This window comes from Rhineura floridana, chromosome 4 (assembly GCF_030035675.1).
Source record: "Rhineura floridana isolate rRhiFlo1 chromosome 4, rRhiFlo1.hap2, whole genome shotgun sequence".
In the NCBI taxonomy this organism is placed as follows: domain Eukaryota; kingdom Metazoa; phylum Chordata; class Lepidosauria; order Squamata; family Rhineuridae; genus Rhineura; species Rhineura floridana.
In genome coordinates this window covers 164,603,655-164,620,646 of record NC_084483.1, presented here as the reverse complement: position 1 = coordinate 164,620,646, position 16,992 = coordinate 164,603,655, and the positions used below count along the sequence as shown (strand labels likewise).

At 44.9% G+C, this 16,992-nt stretch overlaps 1 protein-coding gene across 5 annotated transcripts in view; it reads right to left on the bottom strand.

Moving 5' to 3' along the window:
* The window catches only part of ENAH (ENAH actin regulator), a 137,601-nt gene that overhangs the window by 24,033 nt on the left and 96,576 nt on the right, over positions 1–16,992 (bottom strand). The window lies entirely within an intron of this gene.

Sequence of the window (16,992 nt, the reverse complement as noted above, 5' to 3'; positions counted from 1 at the left end):
TCACTTGGCTCCTACAGTAGTCATCTTCTTAGTTCAATGCCTACATTTCCAGTGAATTTTAGGTTATTACTTGCTGCCAGATCCCCAAACATACATTACAAACCCATGTTTTTAGCTTCAGTTCATGGAGAAAACAATCACCTTGCTAGTTAGTAAGCATGAAGAGATTATTCCTGCTGAGGCTCTATTAATTCACCCAACTCAATTTTATTTAGTTAGGCTTTGTTAAGGTAAAATGGGATGACCCTTGCATGTCACTCTAAGGGGGTTAGGACACAAATGTGGCAAAATCATATACATGGATACAACTGAGCAACAGGATGTGAAAAGGCACTATGGGAGGGAGGTTCCTGATATATGCCAATTCCCCCTTCCTCCTACAGTCTCCTATGTCACATCTCATGCCATTTCAGAAGGAATCCCAACTATCAGGAGTTGCAAGGAGCTGCAACAGGATGGGCGAAAGTCCCCGTCTGTGAGTTCAATTCATTTCATGGTTAGATCCAAGCCATAATACTTGTTTTTCCGTCACTTTTCATAGTTACTCATAGATTTCAAATCCTAGTTACTTCCTAAGATTTTGTACTCTAAAGCAGGGGTGGAGAGCCTCCAGCCTGTGGGCCACACTTGGCCCACTAGCCTTCTCTATTTGGTCTGACAACAGGTGTGGGAGAGGCAAGAGCAGGACTTAGATGAAAAGGGCTTTTCCAGTGCTGTTGATGGGCAGCACCTGTAAAGCACCCTTGTGCAGCTTCCAAAGCACCTGACAACAACTAGTTGTTGGGAGTGTCTAATGCTTTGCACAAAGCATAGCTATACTGTGCATCAGCTGATATGTGGGGAGATAAATCCTACTTGGTCCAGGTGTGCAAGAGCGCTCCCTGCAAGGAATTCTCTTGTGCACCTGAACCCTGTGTTATACAGGACTGACCTTCCCACGCATTGACTGATGCTCAAGTGAGCTCCCTACAGAGAACTCACACAACCAAACCTGCTCAGTTTGGCTGCACTTTGAAGTCCCAAGTGTCGGGCTTCAAAGCAGGATGTGGGTAGCAAGTCGTTGCTAAAAGGAATTTTTTTCCCTTCGTTTCAGCAGCTGTTTCAATGATAACCCTTTTAGAGGAGTTTGCATAGACAGCATTGAAACAGCTGCTGAAACGAAGGAGAAAATCTTCCTTTTAGCACTGACTTGCTACCTGCATTGTGCTTTGAAATCCAAAGTCCTTTGAAGTATCACATGGTCTTAGATGTCTGTATACTAATGCGCAGAGCATGGGAAACAAGCAGGATGAACTTGAACTCTTAATACAGGAGGGCAATTACGACTTGATAGGAATAACTGAAACTTGGTGGGATGACTCCCATGATTGGAATATAGCAATTGAAGGATATAACTTTTTCAAAAAGAACAGAAGGAATAAAAAGGGAGGTGGAGTTGCGCTATATGTTAAAAATATATATCCCTGCACAGAAATTCAGGAAGATGAGCTTGGTAACTCCACCGAGAGTATCTGGATTAAAATTAATGGGGCAAGTAATAAAAGGAATGTGGTGCTTGGAGTCTACTACCAACCATCCAATCAAGGAGAAGACGAGAATGTAACTTTTGAAAAGCAAATTGCCAATGTTTCGAGGAGGCATGATGTAGTAGTAATGGGGGACTTCAATTATCCCTATATCTGTTGGAAGACAAATTCTGCCAAACACGACCCCCTCAAGAAATTTCTGACGTGTTGGAGATAACTTTCTCCTACAGAAAGTGGAGAAAGCAACCAGAGGATCAGCTATCTTGGACTTGATTCTAACAAATAGAGATGATTTGGTGGATGAAGTGGCCGTTATGGGAGCTCTGGGGGAAACTGACCACACCATACTTGAATTCTTGATTTTAACAGAAGCAACAGCTGAGAGTAGCCATATGCGCACCCTGGACTTCAGGAAAGCTGATTTCAATAAACTCAGAACAGTTGTAAGTATAGTTCCATGGCAAGCGACCCTAATGAGAAATAGAGTCCAAGATGGGTGGGAGTTTCTAAAAAAAGGAATTCTAAAAGCACAATGGCAAGCAATTCCAACAAGGAAAAAAGGGGGAAAACAGCAGAAGAAGCCAATGTGGCTTCACAAAAAGCTTAGAGATGACCTGAAAACAAAAAAGGACATATACAGGAAGTGGAAAGAAGGCCATGCCACAAAGGAAGAGTACAGGCAGGTATCATGGAATTGCAGGGATGGTGTCAGGAAGGCTAAAGCTGAGAATAAGCTAAGGTTAGCGAGGGATGCTAAAAGCAACAAAAAAGCTTTCTTCAGGTACGTCCATAGTAAAAGACAGAAAAAAGAAATGGTGGCACAGCTACTCAATGAGGAAGGCAAAATGATAACAGATGACAAAAAAAAGGCAGAAGTCCTCAATTCCTACTTTGGCTCAGTCTTCTCCCAAAAAAGGGCCTATGACCCTCCCGGGAAATGTGAAGTAGAAGGGGCAGGATTGGAGCTGGAGCTTGACAGACAAACAGTCAAGGAATACCTAATCACTTTGAATGAGTTCAAATCGACAGGGCCCGATAAACTGCATCCTAGTGTATTGAAGGAACTGGCTGAAGAACTCTCAGAACCGCTCTCTATTATCTTTGCGAAATCATGGAGGACCGGTAATGTGCCGGATGACTAGAGGAGAGCTAACGTTGTCCCTATCTTCAAAAAGGGCAAAAAAGAAGAACCGGGGAACTACAGACCAGTCAGCCTAACATCAATCCCTGGAAAAACTCTGGAGCAGATTATAAAGCAGTCAATCTGTAAGGACCTTGAAAAAAATGCAGTGATTACTAGGAGCCAACACAGATTTATGAAGAACAAATCCTGCCAAACTAATCTCATCTCATTTTTTGATTGGGTAACCTCCCTTGTAGACTGTGGGAATGCTGTGAACATAATATATCTCAACTTCAGCAAAGCTTTTGACAAAGTGCCCCATGATATTCTGATTAGCAAGCTAGCTAAATGTGGGCTGGATGGAACAACTATCAGGTGGACCCACAGCTGGCTTCCGAATCGTACTCAAAGAGTGCTTATCAATGGTTCCTTCTCAAACTGGGTGGAAATAACGAGTGGGGTACCACAGGGCTCGGTCCTGGGCCCAGTGCTCTTCAACATTTTTATTAACGACTTGGATGAGGAGGTACAGAGCATTCTTATCAAATTTGCAGATGATACAAAATTGGGGGGCATAGCTAATACTGTGGAAGACAGAAGCAAAATTCAAAGGGACCTTGATAGGCTGGAGCATTGGGCTGAAAACAACAGAATGAAATTCAACAGGGATAAATGCAAAGTTCTACACTTAGGAAAAAGAAACCAAATGCGCAGTTACAAGATGGAGGATACTTGGCTCAGCCATATGACATGTGAGAAGGATTGTGGAATTGTCGTTGATCACAAGCTGAATATGAGCCAACAGTGTGATGTGGCTGCAAAAAAGGCAAATACTATTTTAGGCTGCATTAACAGAAGTATAGTTTCCAAATGCCGTGAAGTATTGGTTCCCCTCTATTCAGCACTGGTTAGGCCTCCTCTTGAATACTGCATCCAGTTCTGGTCTCCGCACTTCAAGAAGGATGCAGACAAACTGGAACAGGTTCAGAGGAGGGCAACAAGGATGATCAGGGGACTGGAAACCAAGCCCTATGAGGAGAGACTGAAAGAACTGGGCATGTTTAGCCTGGAGAAGAGAAAACTGAGGGGAGATATGATAGCACTCTTCAAGTACATGAAAGGTTGTCACATAGAGGAGGGCTGGGATCTCTTCTCAATCATCCCAGAGTGCAGGACACAGAATAATGGGCTCAAGTTGCAGGAAGCCAGATTTTGACTGGACATCAGGAAAAACTTCCCAACTGTTAAGAGCCATACGACAATGGAACCAATTACCTAGAGAGGTAGTGGGCTCTGCAACACTGGAGGCATTCAAGAGGCAGCTGGACAGCCATCTGTCAGGAATGCTTTGATTTGGATTCCTGCATTGAGCAGGGGGTTGGAATTGATGGCCTTATAGGTCCCTTCCAACTCTAGTATTCTATGATTCTATGATCTGATGTAATTTGTGGTCTCTGGAGATTGACAGGTGGGCAGCACCTCCCAGCAGTCAAATTTGGCCTATGGTGCCAAAAAGGCTACCCACCTCTGCCCTAAACTGTAACAAGAAAAAAAAAAGTAGGATAATGACGTTCTCTTCACAAGAGGGCTCATGAGTCTAGCTACAACCTGCTATGTTCAGCGGACGTAAGCAACTTTCCCACCTGCAAATTTAACAGAATCAATTAAAAGTTCTTGAGCTTGCCTCAGCCAGTAATGGACAGCACAGGCAATCCCATCAGTATCCTATCCAAAGATGCCAGTATTTGCTTCTTGCATTTAATATATATAAAACAAGAGGAGCTATTTGACTAGTTATGCACACTGAAACACTTATAACAGAGTTACAGAAACTGGAGAAGAATAATGCTAACTATAATATTAGATTTTATCCTGCTCTTCTTAGAGATGGAGGAAATGTTAACGTCTAAAATAAAAAAATGAAATTCCTTTTCAGTTGTATTTTTCACTCTTGTTTACCAGGAATGTAGAATTATTTACATTTTTAAACATCACAGGATCAAAATTAGAATTTGTGAAATTATTAAAGTCAAAAATCCAATGTTTTGTACATTGCACTGCAAAAGCACACGTAAGTTTCATATGCTCATTGGGAAAAGGATTGCTGAGAATTTCTATCCACTGTACTACCATGATCCTAATATAAAGACATTTGTAGAGTAAATTTATTCAGTTTGGGGTGAATACCAGTATTTTCAATTTTAAACTATCGTTGTTTGAGTTACATCGACAGCGCACATTTTTCATGCTGCTTCCTCACCCTTCCAAAAAGGCATACAGCAAACAAATGTTGTGCATACATGGAGACTGACTGTACAGTAGGGCCCCACTCATTTGGCAGGTTACGTTCCGGACCACCGCTGAAAAGCGGAACTCATTGAATAGAATGGCGTGTGATGCCCGAAAACCGCCATAAAAATGGAACAAGCGCCGTATGAGTGGGGCTTTAGTCTAATTGTGTCTAATTGAGACCGCCGCATTAGCGAAGCACCATAAAGCGAAGTGCTGTAAAGCAGGGCCCTACTGTACAAAGATTACTCCTGATACTAGAGCTAATGCAACTCTTACAAATAAAATTGATAAAGTTACTATGTTTGGTACTTCGCATACAACATATTGACATTTAAGAACAGATCTGATGGACAGATTAAGATGGTCCACCCCCAGACACTAATGGAATCCACAGGATTCCTGAATGCCCTGAGAGAGTTCCCAGTAGATAGAGCAGGTGACCCTGTTGAAGCCCTTGTCACACTGTGGAACAGTGAGGTGCGTCAGGCTCTTAACACGGTTGCCCCTGAGCACCCTCTCCAGCATTGTGGAGCCCAGTTTGCACCTTGGTACACCAGTGAGCTAAGGGCAATGAAACAGGCTGGACCATGATATCTATCTGGGCCGACTTGGTGAGAGAGGTATTGGAGGCACTGTTTTACAGAGGTTCTGATCCTATCTCCAGGGTTGTTTTCAGAGAATAGCATTGGGCGACCTCTTTTGGGCCCCTGGTAATAGTGCTGTGGGGTCTGCAGGGTACCATCTTGTCCCCAATGCTGTTTAACATCTATATGAAGCCCTTGGGAGCAGTCATCAGTAGAGGCCGTACAAGCCCTGGACCGCTGCCTAGACTTGGTGGTGGGCTGGATGACGGCCAACAAACTGAGTCTGAATCCTAGCAAGATGGAGACGCTGTGGGTTGGTGGTTCCTGAGTTTGGATAATAGGTCAGTTGCCTGATTTGCATGGGGTTGTAAGAAAGAGCAGGTCCGTAGTCTGCGGGTGCTCCTGGATCCATCTTTGCCGCTAGAGGCCCAGGTGACCTCAGTGGCTAGGAGTGCCTTTTACCAGCTTTGGCTGGTAAGACAGCTGTGGCACGTTCTGGACCGGGATAGCCTGACCACTGGTAACCTCTAGACTGGTTTATTGTAATGCACTCTATGTGGGGTTACCCTTGAGGTTGGTCCGGAAGCTGCAGCTGGTGCAAAATGTGGTGGCGAGAATGCTCACTGGGGCAGGGTATTGTCAGCATGTCACCCCGCTGCTGAAAGAATTGCACTGGCTACTTATTAGCTACTGGGCTAAGTTCAAGGTTCTAGTTTTGATGTGCAAAGCCCTATGCAGCTTGGGACCAGGATACCTGAAAGACCGTAGTATCCCTTATATACCCAGCCAATCACTGCGCTCTGCAGGTGAGGGCCTCCTGCAAATACCATCTTATCACGAAGTCTGTTCTGCACAACATAGGAAATGGACCTTTAGTGTAGTGTCACCTACCCTTTGGAATTCCATCCCCTTAAATATTAGACAGGTGCCATCTCTGTTATCTTTTCGGCACCTATTGAAGATCTTTCTCTTTCAACAAGCCTTTTAAGTAGAGACCTTATCCCAGTCTGCGTCTGTGTTGGAATTACTTTAATATATTTTTAAACAAATGTTTTTAAAGATGTTTTGTTTTAATGTGTTTTTAATGATTGTTTTGTTTTAATACATTTTAAAGTCTGTTTTTATGATATTTTAAAGTGTTTTTAATGCTTTTGTTTGCCATTCTGGGCTCCTACTGGGAGAAATATATAAAAGATTCTTATATATATAAGAACATAAGAAGAGCCTGATGGATCATGCCAATGGCCCATCTAGTCCAGCATCCTGTTCTCACAGTGATGACCAGATGGGCAAGCAGGAGCTGAGTGCAACAGCAGTTTCTCCCTCCTGTGGTCTCCAGCAACTGGTATTCAGAAGCATAATGCCTCCTATAGTGGAAGTAGAACACAGCCAAACAGGTTAGTAGCTATTGATAGCCTTACCCTCCATGAATTTGTCTAAACCTCTTTTAAAGCAATCCAATTTCTTAAGTACGAGCATTACATCCCCATAATGTCAGAGGTGTGCACACATTAATTACAGTCCTCAACATCTATAGCTATGATGATCTCGGATGACAGGACTGCCAAGGACCACTGTCTGAAACCCGAGTAGTACTGGGCTAGAAGGATCAGCAGTTTGACATCATGAGACACAACATCATTTATTTAGTACCTTGGAGACACACTAAGGGCTGAAGCTGACCAATTTGAACATGGCCGATACTATTAAATGCCTGGCCTTTCTGATGACCAATGTGGAAGGGTATTAAAAATGTTCTATAAAGCTACATCTCCTTCCAGTTTTCTTTTTACTTTTTACTTAAGCTATTCTAGTGTTCTGCTTTTCTCCTCTTAAAAACACAAAAATGAATTCCTGTCCCAGATTTCTAAGGAATGAAAGTAGAGTAACTTTTTAAAAATGAAAAACTTATTTAACATTTTACAGATTACTCATTTAATTGATTAAATAGCCAGGTAATTTAAATACCTATTCTCATAATTAAAGCTACAGTTTAGCTGCATTATACCCAAACTGGGCAAATATCTCAAAAGCCAAGTAACCAAAGAAAAACATTTACTACCTAATTCTGATTCCATTTTAATGTGGCTTTAAAAATATGAACTGCCCGAGATTTAATATTTTTCTTGATAGAAAAGAATGTAAGTTTTTTTCTTTGTTCTTTACAGTCAGTCTTCAAATGTTCTAGATACAAGGACACTGGGGGAATCTTCCCTACCTATCAGAACTAAGGATGACATAATTTTAACCCCAAAGATACACTAGGAATTTGTTTTTATTAACAACAATATTTCCATGCTGCCCATAATCAAAGTTCTCTGGGCTGTGTACATTAATTGTTATAATTCTATATGAATAATAAAAAACACTTCACAACAGAGATTAAGCAACAAAATTAAACACAACCAGATCTTTACAACTTTAAAAAGCAAAAACCTCAAAATCCATTAAAAAGCCTGGCAAAAAAAATGTGTCTGCCTGGAAACAAAAAGAGTAAGAAGCAGATAAGCCTCTCTGGGGATGGGATTCTACAACTAAGGTGTTATCACAGAAGGCCCTTCCTTTCGTAGTCACTTATCAGATCTCACTTGGCAGTGGCACTCTGAAGTCCAGGAAATATATGGGAGGAGCCAATCCTTCAGGTAAACTGGCTCCAAGCCATTTATGTGTTTCATGGTTTAAAACCGCATTTTAATTGGGTCCAGAAATAGACTAGAATGAAGTAAGACTGATAAAGCGTTGTTGCTGTTGTGGTGGTGTTGTTATGTGCCTTCAAGTCGATTACGACTTATGGCGACCCTATGAATCAGCGACCTCCAAGGGCATCTGTCATGAACCACCCTGTTCAGATCTTGTAAGTTCAGGTCTGCGGCTTCCTTTATGGAATCAATCCACCTCTTGTTTGGCCTTCCTCTTTTTCTACTCCCTTCTGTTTTTCCCACCATTATTGTCTTTTCTAGTGAATGTACCATTGGTCTCACCTGAAAGGTGATTTTCATAGGAAGGGGCCATCACTGTGGGGAATAGTTCCACCTATCGTGCGAAGGCAAGAATGTTTTTGAAGTCAAGACTAGGGACGTCATGCCCCTCCCACTCTCCAGTTCATTCGTAGCGAGTCTAAAAGAGATATCTAAAAATACAAGAACAAGGCCAACAGGCCCGCCAGGAAAATAACATAATAGTCACATGCATAACAACATGACTCTAACATAATTTCATAACATAACAGAACTAAAAGTCTTGACTTCACTCTTACATTTAAATATAATATGGAAACAATAACATGTAACCCATTGATAAAATCGCTAGTCATCCTCCAACTGGGAGGGTCGTGATGGCCCCTTCCTATGAAAATCACCTTTCAGGTGAGACCAATGGTACATCTTCCATAGGAAGTGGGCCATCACTGTGGGATGTACCAAAGCAACCCATATAGGGAGGGACCACCCACATGTTAATCCTCATTAAGAACCTGTTGCAACACTCGTCTGCCAAAAGAAGCATCAGCAGAGGCATAACGATCAATTTTATAATGTCTTATAAACGAGTGTGGGGAAGACCAGACTGCGGCCCTACAAATATCGGCAACAGGAGCATTAGTAGCAAAAGCAGCCGAAGTGGCAGCTGACCTAGTAGAATGAGCTGTTATACTAGCAGGAACTGGCAGCTTCAGGGACTCATATGCTAAGGTAATGCATGCCCTTAACCAACGGGATAAGGTAGGATTGGATACTTTATGCCCCATAGACCTTGGATGAAAGGATACAAACAGAGACTCCGTTCGTCGAATCTCTTGGGTCCTAGACAGGTAGGTCTTGAGAGCCCTCCGGACATCTAACGAATGCCAAGCCTTTTCAAGAGGATGGGTAGGATCCGGGCAAAAGGAAGGCAACACAATGTCCTGGTTGCAATGAAAAACTGAATCGACCTTGGGACGAAAGGAAGGGTCAGTCTTCAGCACAACAGAGTCCTTATGGAAGACGCAGAGGTGTCTAGCAGAAGACAATGCGCCCAACTCCGAAACGCGTCTGGCAGATGTGATTGCAATCAGAAACAGGACCTTGAAGGACAGTATGCGTAGGGGCACAGTCCTGATGGGTTCAAACGGAGGGCATTGCAAAGCCTGCAGAACTTTCGGCAAACTCCATGAGGGGAACCGATGGACAACAGCCGGAGAACGTAGGGCGACTCCCCTCAAAAAACGTTTGATGAACGGATGTGAGGAAATATGATCTCCAGGAGAGGACACTGAGAGAATGGACGACAGAGTAGACGCATGTCGACGTAGAGTGTTGGGTCGAAGTCCCATCATAAAGCCACTATGGAGAAATTGGAGCACCTGGTGCACATTGGCCTGGGATGGATCGTGGTGGTGGGACTGACACCACTTGGAGAAAGCCACCCAGGTATGTTGATAAATGCGAGTGGTAGATGGTCTTCTCGAGGCCAAAATAATATCAATCACAGCGTCAGACAATCCAGCTGACCTCAAGTGTCTCCGTTCAAACGCCACGCTGTTAGATTGAGCCAAGTAGGGTCCTGGTGCAGTACTGGGCCCTGGGATAGGAGGTCTGGCGTTACTGGAAGTGTCCAAGGATCCATCATTGACATTGCCAGAAGTTCTGAGAACCACGGTCGGCGTGGCCAAAATGGTGCTATCAGAACCAGCTGTGCCCTTTCGGTTCGCGCCTTCCTCAAGGTTTTGGCTAACAATGGTATGGGAGGAAAGGCGTACAATAGACCGTCTGGCCACGGTGTTGTCAGAGCATCCACTGCTTCTGCTGTTGAGTCCAGGTATCGAGCAAAGTACCTTGGAAGCTGGCAATTGTGACTGGAAGCAAACAGGTCGACTGAGAGGGCGCCGAACCGACACTGGAGACGATGGAAAATGGCTGGATGAAGTTTCCATTCTCCCGGGAAGACCTGTTGTCTGCTGAGCCAGTCTGCTGTCGCATTCCAAATCCCTCTGAGGTGCTCTGCTTTCAGGGATTGTAGATGTTGTTCTGCCCAGACAAAGATGAGGGAGGCTAAGTCCTGCAGAGGACGAGACCTGGTGCCCCCCTGTCTGTTCAAATGTGATTTTACACACGTGTTGTCTGTTCGAATGAGCACATGATGCAAAGGGAACAGAGACTGAAAATGACATAGAGCCAAGTGGACAGCCTTTAGTTCCAGCCAGTTGATGCTTCGAGATTGTTCTGCGTTGGGCCAAACCCCCTGAACGTACTGGGAGTTGCAGTGGGCTCCCCAACCTATGAGGCTGGCGTCTGTGGTCACGACGGTTCTGCGGGGTTCTCTGAACGACGTGCCCTTGGAGAGGTGTTGAACCTTGGTCCACCAGCGGAAGGAGAGGCGCAGAGCGGGGCTCAAACGAACTTTGCGATGGTTGGAGCTGGCAATGTCTTTTTGAAAAGGCAACAGAGTCCACTGAAGGGGCCGAGTGTGAGCTCGAGCCCAGGGCACAATGTGGATTGTGGAGATAAACATCCCGAGCGCTCTGGCGAGAAGCATGACGTCTGCGGATGTTTGTTGCATCAGGGACCTTGCGATGCTTGTGATGGCAGTGATGCGAACTGGAGCCAGGAAGACCATTGCCTGCAGGGTGTCCAACATTGCCCCAAGATGTAGTAGGCGTTGGGTTGGTTGGAGATGGCTTTTGTCGAAGTTGACAAGCCAGCCGTAGGTCTGCAAAACATTGAGGGTGATCATTAAATGATGATGAGCCAGCTCTTCAGACTTGGCCCGTATGAGCAGATCATCCAAATATGGGTAGATATGAACCCCTTGGGTCCGAAGGTAAGCCACTAGGATGAGTAGCACCTTGGAAAATACTCTTGGAGCAGAGGAGAGGCCAAAAGGCATCGCTCTATATTGAAAATGTTGGTGGCCAAAAGCAAACCGAAGAAACTTTCTGTGGGCTATGCAAATGGGTACATGGAGATATGCTTCCTTAAGGTCGATAGAAGCCAGGAAGTCTCCTTCATGCAGACTCTCGGTAATGGAATGGAGAGATTCCATTTTGAACTTGCGGTATGTTACAAAACGGTTGACAAACTTGAGATCCAATACCGTCCTCCAAGATAAATCTCGTTTTGGCACAGCAAATAGGAGGGAGTACACCCCTTCCGATCTCTCAGTTGTGGGAACTGGCTCTATTGCCGCTATGTGCAAGAGGTGATGTATAGCTGTCTGCATGATGTTGTGCCTGGCTGGTGCCCTTGGGCAAGGAGACGGGTGGAATCTGTCTGATGGGGTTGCCCAGAACTCTATGGTATAGCCATAAGTGAAGAGGTCCCTGATCCAGGAGACCGTAGTAAGGCGCAGCCATCGATCTCCAAAATTAAGTAATCTGCCACCTATGGGAATGGCGTTAATACTACTTGTGTAGGCGAGGACCTCCCCTATATGAGGACGGTGAGTTGCCCCTGCGCCCTTGGTACTGACCTCTGCCCTGGAAGCGTCGGTTCCAGGAACCCCTGAATGCGTTGGAATCATAGGGTCTGAAATCGCGGCCTCGTCCTCCTGGCCGCGTTCCTCGAAAAGGCTGGTTAGAACGAAAGGAGGGAAATCGCCTGAAGGGCCTGTGGTCGATGTTCTTGACTGTGGCTAGAACCGGTTTATGGGCGTCTTTTGGATCAACCAGAACTGCCTTTAGAGCTTCCTCGCCGAAGAGTAGAGATCCGGAGTAAGGAGCCTTGGACAGGTTCAATCTGGCCGCTGAATCAGCTTGCCAGTGGCGAAGCCAGAGGGTACGACGAGCGACTATTTGAGTCGTCATGGCTCGTGCCCCTAATTGGGTGGCATCCCAAGTGGCATCGGCCACAAAGGCTGCTGTCTTACGTAATTTCAATAGTGCTCTTTTGAAGGCGACAGGATCAGGGTTATCATCCTCTAGAAGGTCATCCAGCCACATCATAGATGCTCTGGAGAAGATGGAGGCTGAGGCGGAGGCACGCATGGCTAGGGCAGTGGCCTCATGGTTCTTGCGGAGGGCGAAGTCTATTCGACGCTCAGTAGTATCTTTTAGGTGGGATTCCCCTTCCCTGGGCAAGATAGATCGTGAAACGAGGCGAGCGATCGGTTCATCTATGCCAGGGACATCTAACTTGGTGGCGAAGTCTGGGGCTAGGGCGTAAAGTCTGTCAGCCATGTTCTTGAAGCATCGAGCTTTGAGTGGGTGGGCCCATTCTTCGGAAGTTAATTTGGCAATTGGGTCCGGCACAGGGATGTAGTGTTCAGTAGGTGCAGGGGATTTGAGGACCTTGGCCCCTTTGAGAGCTGGAGCGGATGAAGTTGAAGGCGCAGTCTGGAGACCAAGGGTGTGAAGTACCCTACGTGCGAGCGGTTGGTAATCTGAGGTATTGAACAAGCGATACGATGTATCCTCCTCATGATCTGAATAGTCGCTCCAGTCGTCTCCTTCAACATGGTCAGTGAAAGTTAACTCCTCCGCATACGAGGCTTCGTCCGTACATCTGCCTCTGGCTACATCAAAGGGATCTGGTGAGCAGGAAGGATGAGCAGCATGGAACGCACGTTGGTCCATGTTGAGTGGGGGTATGGCAGGAACCTGTGGTAGTGATTGCATTCGTGTGAAATAAGCCAGCATGGCTTGGAGTTGGGAGAGGAAATCAGGAGACAGCTGCAGACCAGATGTGTGAGATGTATGTGCCTGGTGGGCTATTGGAACAGATGTCTGAGGCGGTAAGCCAGAGGTAGGTTCGTTAGGCGAACCGTGAGGGGGAAAGCCAACAAACTCTTCCTCGTCAGAGGCCGTAGCAGGAGAATGGAAAATATCACTTATGTGTGTCTGTGCTGTGGTAGTTGTTGGCACAGAGACATAACGAGGGCGCTTTGGTTTACTATGGCTGGAAAGATGTTTTGTCTTAGCCAGTGCTTTGGCATGTCTGGTCTTAGACGTGTTAGTATGTTGTGGCTTGGCTGATTGTGGCATGTCTGGCTGATCTGGCACCATGTGTGTTGATGGTGACATGCCTGGCTGTTCTGCCATCTTATATGAACCTGGGTGCAGTACACTGCCACGGAGGGGGCAGGATGTAAAGACCCGAACTGGCACAGCGTACTACCACGGAGGGGGTAGGATACACTGGCAGATGGCGAATGCACTGCCACAGAGGGGGCAGAATGCACAGAAGTATCAGCGTTAATATAATATAGGCTGTTTAGAGTAGGCACACTCAGATTAGTGCTGTAGGCTGGGTTTTTGGCTTGTTCACGGCCCCATAGGGGGCAGGATATGTAATGTAAATCAGATTTAATACAATTCAGCCACTGATATTAAAGCTCCAGCCTTGATAATGTAATCCAGCCACTAGGATTAAAGCTCCAGCCTTGATAATGTAATCCAGCCACTAGGATTAAAGCTCCAGCCTTGATAATGTAATCCAGCCACTAGGATTAAAACTCCAGCCTTGATAATGTAATCCAGCCACTAGGATTAAAGCTCCAGCCTTGATAATACAATCCAGCCCACTAGGATTGGAGCTCCAGCCTTAATAATATAATTCAGCCACTATGATTACAGCCACAGTAAAGTGTGTAAATCAGTTGTGTGTAAATTAGTCAGCAGCACATATACACAGACGTACGGATAGATAGTCTGTAGGGGAGGTATCCGATAATAAGGGGAACAAAAAGGGCGGGAAATTCAAATTCTGAAAGAAGAAGGAAAAAAAAATGGCGCCCGGAAAAAAGGAGCGGGAAAAAAAGGCAGAGAGGGAAGAAGCAATGGCGGCCGTCGGAGGCGAACTGGAGGAAGGGCTGCCCAGCCGATCTCGCCAAAAACCGCAGTAGCGGCTCCAAAAAGTCCCCGGAGAAAACAGGTAGGGGAAAAACGGCAGCCACCGCAGAGAGAGCCGCCGTCGCGGTCTGTAAAGCCCTCAGTGGGATTTAAGCCACGTTGCGAGGGCGATCTGAGGCAGAGGGTTAACGGCGGGAGCCGCAGCTGCAAGCTCCCGCTGAGATCGGATAAGCCGCAGCCGCGGCAACTGATCGGGGGGGGGAGAGGTTAACAGCGATCAGGATCAGAAGTGATCAAAAGGGGAGAACCGCAGCCGTGGTCCTTGAGGGAGCCCCCTGGCTAAAGAGACAACTGAGCGGGGGGGGGCTAGAAACTGCCAAAACGAAGAGAGCCGCAGCCGTGGTCTCAGAGGGAGCCCCCAGTCAAGTAAATAAAAATAGATTGAATAGCTCTGAGGGAAAGGTGAGGAAGCCGCAGCCGCGGTCCCTGAGGGAACCCTCAGAGGCTAAACACAAACAGAAAAAGAGAAAGGATTTAAAGACAGATACGAGACTTAGCTAAATGCTATGAAAATTCCAATCTTGTTCGTACGAAGGCAAGAATGAACTGGAGAGTGGGAGGGGCATGACGTCCCTAGTCTTGACTTCAAAAACATTCTTGCCTTCGCACGATAGGTGGAACTATTCCCCACAGTGATGGCCCACTTCCTATGGAAAATCATGTCTTCTCATGATGTGTCCAAAGTATGATAACCTCAGTTTCATCATTTTAGCTTCTAGTGATAGTTCTTGTTTAATTTGTTCTAACACCCAATCATTGGTCTTTTTTGCAGTCCATGGTATCCGCAAAGCTCTCCTCCAGCACCACATTTCAAATGAGTTGATTTTTCTCTTATCCGCCTTTTTCACTGTCCAACTTTCACATCCATATATTGAGATCGGGAATACCATGGTCTGGTGTTCAGTGATACATCTTTGCATTTGAGGACCTTTTCTAGTTCTCTCACATCTGCCCTACCCAGTCCTAGCCTTCTTCTGATTTCTTGACTATTGTCTCCATTTTGGTTAATGACTGTGCATTAGTGTAATATATTCAAAATATATTTTGTTAACAACCTTTTCAACCCTATGTTGGACTAACTGAAGTTCCAAATTAATTTCAAAAGGCAGCCCCTTGTACAATGCATTATGGTAATGTAAAATATTGTTAAGTAGTACCTTTAATAGGACCCACCAAAAGAGTGACAAAAATGTGGCAAGCTTTTGAGTTCTTGTGAACTCTTCATCAGATTGCAGGCTGAGTCAGACTCTCCCAGATGCTACAGTTACCAAGTTACACTCCTAACACGCAAGGCAAACTTTAATTTCTCAATCAGTGGTGAGATCAGCCATTGCTTCTTTAGCCTAGGTGTGTAACCTTATACTTATAGTACCTAGAAGGGAACTGACCATCTTGGAACTGAGTCTACAAGTTGACTTCACAGCTACAACATCTAGCCTACCCCCCACCCACCCCCCACTCTTTTTAAACTTTTCCTAGTTCCACCAGCCCTGGTTTCTGTAACATCTTCCTGATAACAGAGTTCTGATCTAATAAAGGAGTTACCCAAAGGAGTTTTTTCTTATGAACCAACATAGCTACCTTTGCTTTTTATGTGTGTGTCTTGAAGTAAACTACTGTAGTAATTACTGACATAATGTTACTAACTTAGGACCTCCAAAGAAGGTTATACAAAGGCAGTCAGTTTCAACGAAACCTACTAGCAAGTTTACAGAAGTTGCTAAACTACCTTATAGTTATTAGCCTAGCTTTCCACACATACAAATTTCAGTCATTCTGCCACATCCACAGCCTGAGAATGCCAACACACCTCCAACTGCCACCAAATATTCATTGCCTAGTCACCTGGAAGCACTTTTTACATGTTACAGATGGATAGCTTATTTAAGAACTGGGCTTAAAAACTACCTAAAAATTGAGTTTGCATTGATGTTTCTGGGTTTTGATGTTTAATCAACTTCTTCAAACGTCAGAGTCAGTCTGATGTCTTTAAAGTAATTCAGATTGTATTTTCAAGATAGCTAGTTTTACTCAAGTTCAGTTTTTTAAAAAATCATTCCAGGATAGGTGGGGAATTTAGAAGAACACAGTAAGCACAATGTATCTAGTTTCATTTCAGTGATCAGATTACAAACATCAGTCAAACTGTACTTATCCTGTATATTTACTGTGTATCAGTCTATCATTCTAGTCTTACAGCCCCTAATGTTTTTGAAAATCTAAGAAACTGTCATAAGCACCATAAAATACCCATTTCAGAGAAGAAAAGCTGGCAATGCTCAGACACTGCCCCCCCCGCAAACCAGGCAAACTAAAACACAAACAATAAAAAATCCAAAAACCAGGCAACCACTCCAATCAAAGAAAAATCCAAAAACCCTCAATTTTTAAAATCAGAAAATTAAATTTGAAAGTGACAGGGGCCATGGCAGGCACCAGGGGCGTGTCATGTCTGGGAGTGCATTGATATTCCTGGATGCCCTGTTAGGGACCCCAGAACTAAAAACAAAACTGTAGAACAAATTGCTACTGTACACATAACTAAAAACCTTGTTTTGGTGACACACCCATGTTAAAATGCTCCAGTCACACAAAAAGGCCTCTAAATTCACACAGAGCCAAATCACCCTGAAGTTATTTTCAAAA